The sequence below is a fragment of the Chamaea fasciata genome, unplaced genomic scaffold, assembly GCF_029207755.1.
Source record: "Chamaea fasciata isolate MVZ Bird 193981 ecotype frontalis unplaced genomic scaffold, bChaFas1.0.hap1 SCAF_6, whole genome shotgun sequence".
Taxonomy (NCBI): Eukaryota; Metazoa; Chordata; class Aves; order Passeriformes; family Sylviidae; genus Chamaea; species Chamaea fasciata.
Window position 1 is genome coordinate 52,977,287 of NW_027094091.1, and position 13,257 is coordinate 52,990,543.

General features: G+C 39.7%; 1 protein-coding gene across 8 annotated transcripts in view; it reads right to left on the minus strand.

Moving 5' to 3' along the window:
* The window catches only part of CCSER1 (coiled-coil serine rich protein 1), a 628,091-nt gene extending 615,814 nt beyond the window's left edge, over positions 1-12,277 (minus strand). For all 8 annotated transcript variants that reach the window (XM_066186375.1, XM_066186374.1, XM_066186373.1 and 5 more), the window contains exon 1: positions 12,071-12,277. The gene's annotated coding sequence lies outside the window, so the exon portion shown is untranslated. The remainder of the gene's footprint in view (positions 1-12,070) is intronic.
* Positions 12,278-13,257: the final 980 nt, after the last annotated feature.

Sequence of the window (13,257 nt, forward strand, 5' to 3'; positions counted from 1 at the left end):
GGACTTGATCCAGACTCCCTTATTTCAATTCCACTTATATTAATCTAGCTAAACATGTGAGTTGAGCTGAGGACTGAAACTGTTCTTGCAGAAGAGTTCTTTTTATTCTAATGAAATGCCTGAAAACACTGGTTTTACATTTCATATAAACTAGTCAACTGATTTACAATTAAAGAGCATACTTCTTAATGCATACTGAAATATTTTACTCCTCCAAAACCGGGGGGGGGGGAACAAATCCAAACCAAACATTTTCCTTTGCAATAGAAAACCCATTACATCAACAGAATTTTATGTATGCACGGATCTAGAAGTTTAGAGTTTTACACTGAATTATTTGGTTCAACCTTACCATATTGTGGAGATATGCTCTCACCTACTGCAGCATACATTCCTAGAAACTCAGATTCTAGTATTTACCCAGCAGGTAAAGAAAAGATTATGTTCAGCAGTGGTTGTAAAACACATTTGTGTCCATAATTGTAGTATTTATAGAAGGAAGTTGCCTAATATTGTAGAGTCAGACTGACTTTCTTGAAAAAAAACCAAAACGAAACAAAATAAAAACAGGCAGAAAGTCTCCCAGACCTCATGGTGGTTACGCCACGGGTGAGTTTTGCCAGGAAAAAGGAGAGCATATTTTAGCTTCATTTAGGGATTGCTACTATCCCTCAGTACTGGGCTAGCTGTTAATGTGGTTTGCAAACATGATTTTGACACTGACATGCAGTTTACAGCATATATAGGGATGTTCCCCAAAGAGCTAGAAAAGTTTTGAAGGTGTTGCAAATACTAGAACATCTACTAGTGCAGTGAAGCTGCAGAACCACATCCAGATCCCCCTCCACCCAGCTGTCTGATTCAGGTAAGCACACTAACCGGAAAGATGTTTTCTGTTCTTCCCTGTGTACACTTCATTAATAACTCCACGTTTATTGACCCAGTCTTTTGCATCTGCAGGGAATTGCAGTAACCTATGGAGCCAACATCCAGTTTTCTCTTTCTCAAGGTAAACTCCTCCAGACAAAGAAACCAAAGGAGACCTGAGCTCTCCAGAGTATCTATTAACCTCTTTGTCAGGAGAGCCCCGTGAGGAGTAGAACAGAGGGATTCGTATTTTTGTGAAACAGGCAGGACAGGAACATGAACTTGGGTCTCTCACAGGCTGCTGCTTTAATCACAAGCCACTGGAAAAAGGGCAATGTTGTTCCATGGCCCTCCACCTAGTTCCCCCTAGGCAGGAATTATTTAGGTCAGAAGTGATCTCAGAAAGACACCCGGTACAAACCCTGCTCGAAGCAGGGCCATTCAAAGATGTATTTACCGAATGCCATATTTTAGAATAAACCCCCAGAAAAGGGTCACCCTTTGGACCCTAAATGAAGAGGAGGGTGGCACATGCATAAACTCCAGTTCTTTCTTTTAATATTCACTTCCTAGCTGTAACAACCAATATGGGTTTTCCTGGTTTGAGACGATGCCTTTCTCTGACTTTCTTAACCTTTTTTCAAAGGAGGCTGGATGCTCAACTGAGGCCTGAATGCTGAATACGAAGTGAGTGTTCAGACACAGGTGGAAATACTGAGATGGTACTTCTGGGCACCCTGGCTACTCTGCAAGCCCTGCAGCACTCTGCAGCATGTTTACCACAACAGACATTTGTCTGTGGACCCTCTAAGATGTCAAATCAGCCCCTGTCAAAGGGACATTGCCAGACAAAATCATGAGGCAAAGGAGAGAACAATGGCTTTAGCATGAGAGCTCTAACACAGCTTTTATCCCTGGTAAACTACTGCAAATAGCACAGGCATCCTACTCGGTTTTCCACAAGGGATTTTAAGAAGCACTCTGCTTGCTGATTACCCATGTCAGCTATTGGGGAAAAAAAATCACAAATCTAAACTGGTCTTTACAATGGCAAGTATAGACAAACTTCAGCTAAGAGTTACTCTTCTAGAAACAGGCTCAAACAAAATCCCATTAGCATGTGAATTATTACTTGAATAAAGAATAGGCAGTAAAGAATATGAGTAAAGTTGATTATGGAAGAAAAACTAAAGTGCAGGTACAGTAAAAAAGTATGACTCAGTGCCAGTCACCGTAACACATGACAGAGCTTGTGATGTGGTAGAGAGCTGTGGGGGATAGGCTGAAAACTAACCAGCCTCTTCACAAGCTGGCAAAAATTCTTAGAAAAGTATGAAAAAATGAACAAATAAAACTATTTGAACATTAGCAGGGTAGTCCCACAGATAATTAACTATAACACCTTAGGACCGAGCAACAGGACATTTCTAACTTTGACAAACCATTCTTTTTCTAGTCACAGACCCCAAGCAACACCAGAAGGGTCAGGGACCAAGGGATAGTGATTCACTGCTTGGTTATAACTACAGCTAGACACAGCTGAAACTCAAAGCTGAATCAAGCCATGCTTTATGGCATAGCATTAAATGAGTCAGTTGGTCATCTTGTTTCACAACTATTTCACACGGATGCCTGAAAATCTGAGATTACCTAATCCATAAAACCTCAAAAAACCCCCAAATATTCAAGAGAAGTTGATGCCGTTAATCATTACAAAGTAATTCGTAGAGAAAGTTGGTCTGCTAGATAAAAGAAAGACTGTTTTCCCAAAAGGTATGCTGGGGGGTGTTGACATCTTGGTGGATCTGAGGTTATTGCAATGGTCACAGAGTCCATCCATGCCCTGCTTACATACAGCCACAGGAATCTGTATCAAGTCTTGTGCCAGAAATAAATCCACTTTGATCTCTTTAGTGAACAGACCGTGTGAACCGGGGCTGAACCAGACATTCAAGTTTGTCCACCTGCTGGGAAAGTGAACACCATCCCTCAGACGGGAGCGCCTCCCATCCCCGTGGGAGAGGCCAGGCTGAGTGCACAGCCAGGTGCTGGGGGGACAGGAGAGAAGGGTCCTGCTCAGGGCAGGGGCTGGAGGGCTGCTTTGCCATGATGGGCTCTCAGGGCTTGCCCCTCCTCTAAGCACCCATCTGACACAAGGTGTCAGAGCACAGTTTCTCACTCTCCCGCTTCTTCCTTCACCCTGAGGCACAGGTTGAAGACAGCACCTGAGACAAGCCCTCAAAACAAAATTTCATGGTGGTCCTCTGCAGTATTTCAAGTGTATTTGCACCCAAAGAAAAGGCAAAAATCCAGCATCTGTGGGTAGGAGCTGTTAAGCAATGCTCTCACACCAGTCAGCCAGCAAGTTACAAGCACCCAAATAATTTCTTATCAACAGGGAGAAGAGGTGTATGTGCAACACAAAGCTCAGTGTTCTATTCACACAATGACAGCAGCGTGTTGGTAAATATTTTACATTATTTTTCAGTTGTTCCCTGGCTCCTTTGCAGCTGAGGGATAAAGGCCACAAGGCCCTCTGAGTACTAAAGCTGGATGCCTGAGGAACACTCTTGCCTCATGTGATGGGCTCTCCATGAGCCCTCCAGCCAAGGGGAAATGACCCACGCTCAGATAAGTGACGAGTAAGAAAAGGAGGCCCTTCAGAAAATCCTGGGAACACGCTAGAGAAAAAGCTGTCACTCTGGTAGATTTTTTGTTACCAAACCTTAAGCAGTTCAAGCTTACCTTTCAAATGAGGTAAAACTTGTACATGACCTTCCACCTTCTCATTCCTTGTTAAGTGATATACAACACCCACCCACAAATCCCACTTACGAAAATGAAGTTCTTTCTGACCACGTCTTTCTTAGGAGAAAAAAAAAAATCTAACAAATGCTGTATCAGCACATCAAACTAATGCAAACCCATGTTTATAGGTAACATCTAATAACAGCATTGCACATCTGAGATACTTCTCTCTTTCTGCTAACCACAATACAGAGAAAAGTGAAATTATGTCTTGTGATACAAGCAAAAAATATTCTAGGAAAAGAAAGCACATATATTTAGTTATTCTTTGTTGCTGTGCATTCAGTCAAGTCTATCAGAGTTGACAAGACCAATCTTGCACCTTCCTATTGTTTTGTCACATAGACATCCCAGGATGTCATTCTACTGGGAAAAATAATTACCAACAATAAGGAGGTGGTTTCCATGACATTTGCGATGATATTGCTGTAAAAGTCCTTTAGTAAGGATCGCTTCACCTCACCAAATAGGACAATTGTCTGGAAACTGAGCTCTAAAGCTCAATGTGCCTAATATGAAAATGCAATATCTACATTTCCCGTAGTTTAAAGGAAAACATACCTGCTTCCAGGCAATATATAGTGCACACATTCTGCTCTCTCTGCCTCAAGTTCACACGGCAAAGCAACAAATGGCTGTTCACAGATACTTAAATTTATTCATGGGGGAAAAAAAGGGAAACAATGCTAAGATCAGGATTGACATGTCTGCAATATCACCATAATATTCTTTGACTGGTTCAGAAAAGTAACCTTGAAAGTCCAGTAACAGTGAAAGCCCAGTGGTTGCTCCATATCCATAAAGATATGGAGCACTCATGGTTAAAATAATCTGTGGCATATGGTAAATGTCTCAAGGCTAAATAGGCCTTAGGGGCAGAGGGAAAAGGAAGCTCAGTCACATTCCCTGACCTGACTCTCATTTTCCAGCACTGCACATAATGTGCTCCCAAACAAAAGACACAGTTTTGTAGTGATCTCGATTTTTCTTAATTTCGTGAGAAAAATCATTACACATTAGGCTGTGAAGCGCATGGTTAGGTAGTTTGTCAGTGGTTATCTGATAACATGTGACAATTTACACTGATTGTCTTCAGAGTTAAACGCTCGCAGTGTCATCAAAATCTGTCAGGGAGGTTTTATTTGGCACGCAAATTAAGAAGCGTGAGGAAATTAAGAAAAAAGAGACCGCAGGTTTTTATTTTTTCTTTAAAGAATGCTCAGGCAAATGCAAGAAGAATCTCAGAATGGTGTTTCACCTTTTCTTTTTTTTTAAATCATCAGCATGATTACATTATACATGGGCTTCCTCAGTCTATACAAGAATAACTTAAACAACGAGATTATTCTTGATGCCTTCAATACTACCAGTTGGACTGACTCAGCTGGTGCTTAGAAGAAGCAAGAAAGATGACGTCCTTCCTTCAGTTTTCCCTGAGATTTGAGGTTCTCTGAGACAAACCTGCCCTTGGTTTCTACTGCAGGTCCCAGAAGGTGATGTTTGTTTCACAGCCTGCACAATTTCTGCCCTTATCAACTCCCCTTCAGCCCAGCCCACTGAAACATCCTTTATGCCTGCCTGGAACGGGCACGAATAACCGCAGAAAAAACAAAGCCCTGGTATCTCCTCCCATTCCTGAACAAAGTAAGAGCTGCTTTGTATTCTGACTTACAAATGCAGAAGCTGTGCTAAATGTCTTGGGTTTTGTTTCCATCTTCTTTGACAATTTTCTGCTGCTTTAGTGTTGACCTCCACACTTTCGACAGTTGCCTCATTAGTAAAGTTTAAGTACCAGCCGTATTTTCCTTAGCACTTAACCTCACTCCTTTCCCTGTGGAAACTTTATTGTTCAGCTAACTTCAAATAACCTTAAAATAACAGCTGCTTCTATCTACGGTTTTGTCCACATTAAAAAAATATACCATGCTGATACCAGCTCGTGATGAGCAAGGCTGTACCTTCTGCAGGATTTTATTTTTTAATCTGCACGTCTGTTAAATAGTAAAATGCTGCACACACATTAGTTCTTTTTAAAAATGGAAGGGGGGGTAGTTTCCATAATGTCTCTCAAGTCACTTTGCTGAAAACTCAAGCCTTAATTTTTTTGCAGATTGCTATTCATCCATATGTATTTATTGCAAATATCTAAGGTATTTAGAAAGTTAACGTAAGGTTAATAATAATTAAAATTAATTGTGGAACCTAATTACAATATAATAGAATAAACAACAATAGTAATATCCACATTAAAATACTGCCAATAGCTGTGTGCACTTAAGGGCACATAAACAGACTCAGATACTTCTTGTAGCCGTGTATGGATTTACCACATAAGCAAATCACAGGACATGTGAATTCATGGTAAACTATTTTAGAAGTGCAGCGATTAATGCCACTAGATAATTGCACAACACAAAGGGCAATAAAGATAATGCTCATGTAGGCACTGAAGGGAATGAAAAAGATCATAACTATCAGTACTGTTTCAGAACCATATCAGATTAATTCAGAAGGGAGATTTAAATTGTTATGCCCTATTTATGGTTTAGATATAAAATTCACAAAACAAATGAATGCTTATCCTTGGGATTCATTCTACTCAATATTCTTCTTTTCATAAAACCCACAGTTTGTCTTCAGTCATGAACTATCCATTGCAAATCAGATGACACTTGACAGAGCATTTTTGTATTTCATCTTTTTCGCCAAACAGAGCAGCAATTGCCAATAGAGAACACACATAAATGAGACCAAGTGTATTCACAGAAAATGCTGTCAACTGCTTCTATTGTTATTTCAAGCACATAAGAAGATGGGCCTGTATCACACTTAACCCATTTACACTCCATTTTATACTTATTAAAATAAGCTGACGGGTGCAGATGGCTGCAGGGTGATTAGTGGATGCAGGCACAAAAAAAGGGTCCAGAGGTCTGGATTGGCAGCGGTTTTCATGGACGGAGGATACTCATACCTCTGTTTACAGTTGGGCAAAGATACTGTTTAAAAATACTTCTGTGACAGGTAATTTTGCAGTGATTGAATTATAGTAGGACTAACAAGTTAAAATTCCTCTGGTTTTACTTTTTTTGGATAGGAAATAAAAGAAAATCAGCCAAGGTTTAGATCATCATGTTATTAATTCAGGTAGTCCCACACACTCATGGGTTGGAAATATCCCACCACACAGACTGAAGCAATGGTACAATACCAGGAGCTGGAAGATAAGAAATTGAGTGTAATTTATTTTTTCCCTAGTTTATTTTTGTTTATTGAAAACTACTAAGCAGTTTCAACTTTATCTATCAAAAGAAGGCTTAAGAGGTCTGGAAGTCCCTGCGCCCACTAACAATAGATAATTCTGGATGAGCTTACTCCACCTTTGCTACAAGACCACTGCAAGGCAGTTTGGTAGGGAAAACCAAAGTGAACAATTGTATGATGCAGAGAGCTGGATAAAGTACTGATCCACAAGAGCAAGCTCAGGGTAAGCCATCCTGAGCTGCCTGACTCTGGACTTACCCAAAAGCAGACTGGGAACATCACGATGAGCCTAGAAAACCTAAAATCTTGAACAGAAATCTCTTGAACAACGTCAGTCATTCATGGACTTCCCAGAGCAAGCTGACTCCTGGCACTCTCTAAGGAGGTTAAAAAAAATAAAATTAAAACTACATCTTTATCACATCAGACTTCCCCTGGGCTGTCCCAGAGACCAAGCTTGGAGACTGTACAACAGCTCTGCCTCAAGCATGACCCCTGGCATAGCCAGAGGCTGTCCCTCAGATCTCCAGCAATGCCAGGCACCTTGAAAGAGACACAGACACTGACAGACAAACTGTCAGCACAAGGTGCTGGGAGGCTGCAAGGAAGTCCTCTGTGTGGGAGGAGGCTGGACACAGAAGATGCGAGTCTACAGCATTTCTTGCTTCTTCCTGTAATCACTGTACCCATGCATAGGGAATTCTGATAATACCCATTAGCAATGTTTACAGAAGCCCAAGTTTTTGTTTGCTTTACAGAAATCATGTTTGTATTAGAGACCAAAGCTGGGAGGATTGGTTTTGGATGGTGCTTTATGTCTGCAACTGAGATGCATGGGACAGGGAAGAACTGGGTTTGTAAGAATTGCAGTGGCAAGCTGCCTCATCACTGGGAACCTATGTTGCGCTTGAGATAATTCTCTGCTGCAGGGAACCCTATCAAAAAGGAAGAATTGCTCTAGGCACCTGCTACATCCCTTCTGCCAAAGTACACTCAGCATTTTCCCAAGTCTGCTCCAGCCTATCATACAGGAGTAGGCACTTTCTTCCAGCTCTCACTGAATATGCATTTACATGGCTTGGATTTATTACACCTGATACATTCAGAAATTAGTCTACCAGTCAATAAACAACTGTGTCAGCTCTAACTATAGATGCTATCAGGTAAACATGTGATAAACCAAAAACTTCCTTAACACAGTTCATTCAGTAGCAAATGATACTCAGTATAGAAAAGAAGCACAAAAATAATCATCCCAAGCCTGGCTGCATTGCTGAATAGAAATGTGCAGAGAAATTGCGCATTTTGTCTACACAAAAGAAAACGAAATCATTTTCACATCTTGTAGCTCAATATCTACTCCCCAAGTCCTCCCTCTTCACAAAGCTGTCACAGCACTGGCACAGACCAAAGGACATGGGGAATTTCAACACTGAATCTCCTCTGCCCGCTCTCAGAGAGGTCAACAGCACATGAAATAGTGTAGTGACAATGTGACACACGGCAGTGCTGACATGACACAAAGGAGATTTTGCATCTCATTCCACAGGGACAAACACCAAGTATCTCTAAAATTCCCATCACCCCATCTTAGCCATCAGATACTCACAGATGAACACAATTTCATAGCAATAAAAGAATAAATAAAATCACCCAGATAGGCCCCAGGAATAGTAAAATATTTCAACTAAGCAACACAGTTAAATCATCTCTTCTGAACCGCAAAACATAACTCAGAATTTGTTACAAAGCCTTTAGATCCCAAGCTCAGGAAAGATTCCTGTGCAAGCCAAAGCCATTCCACATGATACTTTTTCCTGTCGAATCTTGAGTACAGATAATTGGTTTTTATGAGTTTTTACTGACCACAGTAGATGACTATACATTTCTGACAACTATTTTCATTAGAACAGGAAACAGCATTTAATCCTTTTTCAAGTGTGCAATCTGGTGGTTCCTTCACTGATCAAAGAGCAAAATGTTACTGCTGACAGGTAGTCACTACCCAAGACGTGTTTTTATAAATGCCTTGTATGAGGTCACTTACTTTACTAGACTAGATTAAAATCTAATCTAGAAATGTCTGCATTAAAATTAGCTTTTGCTTGAACAGTAAAACATATCCAGACTTAAAGATGTCAAATGAAGGAAAAGCCATTTCTTCTTTCTCCAGGCATTTTTGTTCTAATGACTAATTGCTCTTAAAAGTAAATACTAAAATTCATAATTAGCTTTCTTGATTACTCAGAATACTTCTACCTTTCTTTTATTCATTTTTCAAGATGCATTTAATATGCAATAGGCAGGGGGCTAGGGAGGGAAAGCAATCTATGTTTTCTGCAGGAGAAAGGAGATGGAAATGAGAAAACCCCAGGAAAACACAGATCCATCACTGAATGGAAAAATTTTCACCATGTGAAAACCTAGAGAACGCCACTGAGCTCATTAATTGTTCCAATTAATTCTAGTTGATAACAAGATCTAATTTTTAATACTTAAATCTTTCTATGTTGATTTACGAAGTCAAAGGGCAAAAATATCTAAGCAGAGTCTAAAGGAAACCTTTAACTTGTTTCACTGATTGTTTCACAGATAGCAGAGAGGGTCTCTCAAGAATCACTTACATTCACTCCAGGTCAAAATTTTACATTAAGATTGGCAAAAGACTCTTGTTCTTAATATACAGAATACACAAAATACATTTACAGCCATAATTCAAGTCAAATGTTTTTTAACACTTTATTTCCTCTTTTCCTATGGCTACAGAGAAGAATATCTTATCACATATTACCCTAACAGACCACTATCACAGACAGATATTTGAAACTCAATTTTTTGAACTGTTTATCACCTGAAACAAAGAGTTTGATTTTTAGAGCCAATATCATCAAAATGCCCAGTCACCTGGTAGGAAAATCTCATGTATGCTGCTTAGCTCCTACCTAAATTCCCTTGCAGCCTCCAAAAGGCCAATTTGGCAGCAGTGGCACTGTCTGCCCCCAGCTTACATTCCCTGTGCTCTGAGGGGGTTGAGAGGCAAGTTTGTTGACATCAGTAACTCCTTGGATTCCTGTGGCAAACCCTCAATTTTCAGGAAGGATGAAGTAACTACTCCCTTGGTACCTCTCTCATAATACATTGGGGTTTATTGTTTTGTTTCTGACTGTGGATCCACAGGCTTCAATGAAGACAATAGAACAACTGGTCTTTTTATTAAACTCTACCTTTTCTTTCCAAGGAAGTTGTCACTTCGTGAAAGTCACCTTAAAACAGTAGGACCAAATAACTGTACCCACATGTATGTATTTAGTTTTCAATCATCAATCTGTTAGGCTGAAGAAACTGTTCTGCAGAAAGTAGACTGTAGCACAATAGGTACAAGTGTGTGACATCATACACAGTAAGTTGCCCAGAATTTTTAGATGAGTAGTATTTTCTGCAGCAAGTCATAAGCTAAAATTTAAACCACTAGCGAAAAAAAAAATCCAGCTTCTTTTCCTTGATTTTTAGTACCAACCTTTTAGTGGATTTTTATAGTGCAACATTGCCTTTGAGCAAGACCAGCACAGAAATACAGTAATTCTGAGATCTGAGGACTCCTTGATAGAATATGGGAAGACATGCACTGTGACACTTCATTGGCTGACTTCTTGGACCTCATCTATCCTTGGAAAGAAAAAAGGTGGCACCTTCCAGTAAACACTAACACAGAAGAACTGTTCTCATGTGTTCCATAAGTTCAGTTTTTGCTTTGGCAGTAAGTTATATTTCACAATATCTCTGCAGAAACAATCTTGGAAGAGAGCAAGAACTTCCCAAAAAGGCATAATAGATAATAGTGACTCCTTCATTACTAGAAATGGAATCTGCTAAATAAGAATTGAGCAGCATCATACAATACACATATCTCAGCAGAAAACACCCCTTTTTACCCTAGGTGTGATATGGATACTTCATTCACTTAATTTTGAGGAATAGGATGCTTCATTACCCAAAACAATTTGTCTTTTAAACAAAGCTTATTAGGTGGTAGCATTGCACATCTGAAACACAGAACACTAAGGAGGAAGTTTTAGAGAGCGCAAGCAAGCATCCTCTCACTGTCAGTTTTCTGCACAAGCATGATCAGAAAGCCATGCACATCCTTCATTTTAGACTTCATCACCCACTGCATACACCCTGGGGAAGGAGAACAAACGAAGCATGGAAAAGAAAAGGAATCCATCAAACCCCTGAGTGCTGGGGGAGCTCTTCTGCTGGAAGGAGTGACAAGTTATGTAAGGGGACCCTGGGGCAAAGACCTTTGCTTGAATATCGTGTCTATTGATGCATGCAAATAAATATGAGAATCTACACATATATATATTCTACATAGCAAACACATGTTGTATAGGTACACAACTGAAACAAAGAATAGCCATCTTCTCATTCCTTTGCATACCTGTGATCCAAAACACATGAATTCCCCACTGCTTTGTCTTGAGAATATTTGTTTGATCAACAAGTGACTGCGTAGACACAAAGCACTTCTTTTTCTAGATCTAGACTTTGAAATCTACAGTAGCTATATTAATAGTATTAACTTCATGGGAAAGGCTTCTAATTGCTTCTGCACAGAAAGGAGCTTAGACATCTCTTAATGCGCAGCTGTTCTCTAGGCTAACTTTCCAATACCTAGATTTATCTCTTGTATTTCAAAAGCAGTTTATACAGCTAGGATGTTAAGGGACAACAGTTCCCTGTGGTTCTTTTCTAGTTTGCTTTTGTATTCTTGTTTCAGGCTTCCTAGATAAGAATGCATTTTAATTTTGCATTTTCCTAATTAGATGTTATGATAACCGGAATATTATGGATCAAGTTGAGGATATTACCTGAAATTTCACATCTCCCCAGTCTACCAATTTAATGACTAGTCAGAAAATAAGCACAAGTCTGCATGACAGCTATGCAAATGCTCCGAACTGAAAACACTTTTCTACAGATAAATAAATACAAAATTGTTTTTCAGAAAGGCTGACTATTTGCGGTAGTCATTTTGCTGCAGTTGCAATGCAGTCGAGGCTCAGCATCTTTCCCTTATTCCCTTCCTGCTCAGCTAAAGAAGATACTTTCTTCATCACTCTAGACTTACCTTTTCACTTCTGCTTTAGCCTTTGAGAGCAGGGAGACAAAGCACTTGGCTGCTCGGAGTTGTGGTTTCTGGATGTTGAGAGCAGTCATAGGGGGCCTCTTCCCAGTTCTTTCACATCTCCTCCTTGGACCTTGCTTGCAAAGGGCACAAACACGTATGAGCAGAAGTATCTGCTCTGACTACCCACCACACAACTCACAGAAGGCACCTCTCCTGCACAGGATATGAGGCAATGAAGAAAAGTAAGATCTCTTTCAGCTGCCATATATTGTTAATTAAAATCTCATGATGTAGCCATGTGTTGCTGGTAAAGACAGTGGTCAAAACATTAGAGCCCTTAAAGAAACAAAACTAAAATTCATTTTTTATTAAAAACAACAGAAAACAAATTAAAAAATAATCTCATTGTAAGTTGAAGACAAACTGATCTCCTGACTTTTTCCAGGCATCTCAAGCTCAAAAAGGTGACATATTTCTCCCAAGACTGATCATTCTGCTTCATTACACCTGAGATTTGTTACAGCACTTAACAAGCACAGGACAATAAATGCCATAGCTGTTCTACTTAGCCAGACTTTTTCTCCACAGATTAAATGGAAAAAATAGTACAACTGCACCTGCAGACAAAGAGAAAGAAGAAAATAACAAGTCTTTTTTTATCCTCCTTTGGTCAGGCCACAGCAGTCCTGAAATGGTAAAATAAAAACTCTTCTATGCCCAAAAGCAAGCCCCAGAGGCTTCTTCTCACCTGAAGCAAGACCCTGTTTAAATCTCCCAACTGAGCTGATTTACAAGGGCTTTTTTTTATCACCAGGTAGGGTTGTCTACTCAGCTGTGACCATTTTTAGCATATTTCAGGTGTGGGGTTTTTCCACCTGAAGCTGAATTTAACATAATTTGCTGTAAAATAGAAAAGGAAAAGTTTTTTAGAAAACATTGCAGTTTTCAGACCATTTTAAATGGATATAACATGTTCATTTCATTCACAAAAGATGGTTAACTAAACTGAAAGTGGAAATCTTTATTCTGCATAAAAGAACTGCTTGATCTTGGACAACACTTTTATTCTTAATTTTTGCCTGGACTTTTGAATAAGTGCCTTTTTTAAAGGGGTGAATTCTAAGATCAAAATAGGAATAAGTAGAAGGGAGAGGAACCAGATATTACAACTAGTTGGAGGGGTGTGA